Source organism: Seriola lalandi, unplaced genomic scaffold (assembly GCF_002814215.2).
Source record: "Seriola lalandi dorsalis isolate HSWRI2012SDOR001 ecotype SW California unplaced genomic scaffold, Sedor1 jcf7180002043660, whole genome shotgun sequence".
Classification (NCBI taxonomy): Eukaryota; Metazoa; Chordata; class Actinopteri; order Carangiformes; family Carangidae; genus Seriola; species Seriola lalandi.
This window is the reverse complement of record NW_019514228.1, coordinates 1-1,500: the sequence shown is the minus strand read 5'-3', so window position 1 is coordinate 1,500 and position 1,500 is coordinate 1. Positions and strand designations below refer to the sequence as shown.

At 35.5% G+C, this 1,500-nt stretch overlaps 1 long non-coding RNA gene across 1 annotated transcript; it reads right to left on the bottom strand.

Moving 5' to 3' along the window:
- LOC111648585 (uncharacterized) lies at window positions 1–880 on the bottom strand. Its single transcript, XR_002760157.2, has 3 exons — window positions 746–880; window positions 184–230; window positions 1–44 (listed from the first exon to the last, which is right to left on the bottom strand). It is a non-coding gene; the product is annotated as an uncharacterized LOC111648585 (long non-coding RNA).
- Window positions 881–1,500: the final 620 nt, after the last annotated feature.

The window sequence follows — 1,500 nt, the reverse complement described above, 5'->3', positions numbered from 1 at the left end:
GCAAATCTGGGGAAGTCAATGATTGCTGTGGAATTGATGCTTTTCTGGAAACACAGTTGAAATAAGCTTGAGTTAAAGCCTGGCTCATATACAGCAAGGCTGACCAGCTGTGGATGTCAAGTGCAACAAAATGTCCTCATTAAGATTAGAAAGTTAGAAACACTCATATTGTCCTTCACTTACAGCTCCATATTCATCTTCATACACCAACTGGCTGAACGTTTCCAAACCTAAAAACCATGGAAACAATGAAAAATAAAAGCAAACATCGTAATTAATCAGGTGCAGTTCTTGAAAGTCATTTGCCTTTAGATAGGGCAATAAACAAGCACACTGTAATTTTATCGTACAAGGAGTGAGGGCAACAACAAAGTGAAACTTTGTATCAGACTTTTATCTGTGATCATCGGTCGTAATGGTGACTTCAGCATAATGAGTGTAATTTGTAATTTCTGCTTCCTGCTTCTTAGATTCTGCTTTTCTCTGTTTTATATCATTATACATTGTTTGTCTTTCGGGTTTTGAATCACTGATTGAAAATAATTTCCAATATTAAGGACATTATCTTAAGCTCTGAGAAATTGTGACGGGCATTTATCACTTTTTTTCTGATGTATTGTACATTACACCAAACAATTATTCAAAAGAAATAATAACAATTAATTAATAAATAATGAAAATAAATGTCACAAAAGCAGAGTTTGCTTTCAAATGGTGTAATAACAGGCAAAGAAAAAAGTCCTACCATGCAGAGCTCCCCAGACCTTCGGTGCTTTCAGGACAGCAACCGGCTGTTTCACTGACAGTTCATCTGTGGACACAAACAGTTGTACACTGCATGTAAATTTACAGAGTTGTCAAAGCTTTGCAGGTGGTTATTATGGAGGGTATTAGAGGGGGGCCAGGTAAACTCTAATTCCACCGGCAAATCATGAGCACACAGAATCAGATCGATGCCCCATGTCGTCAAGAAATCAGAACCTGTTCTTAAGTAAAAGTAACACTACAACAATGTGAAAATATGCGTAAAAATAAAAAGCAAAAAACCTTTATTGAAGTTCCTGCCTAAGAAAAAGTATTATCAGCAAAATGTACTTTAAGTATCAAAAGGTAATACTACTCGCTCAGCAGAAAAATGCAACCAATCAACCAACTAGACACTTGCCAAAAAATGTACCACTGGTTTGTCAGGGAAGAAACTTGAAATAGCAATGGATGAATATCATAATTAATCAGCAGAGTCCTGCAGATATCAGTATGCAACTTCCATTTCTGCAGAAGCAGTGATCAAGAAGATATTTAGATATTTAGATCATTTACTTAAGAAAAAGTACTAATACTAATAATAGTCAGCAGCATTTCACTGGTCAAGCTTTAACTACTTTATAGACTGATGAGCAGCTGATGCATCATATTTTATAAATTCATGCCAAAGTTTTATAAGTAACTCATCCTTCAGTCAGTAGTGTGCAGTGCTGTTAAACTGTATTGTATTATATA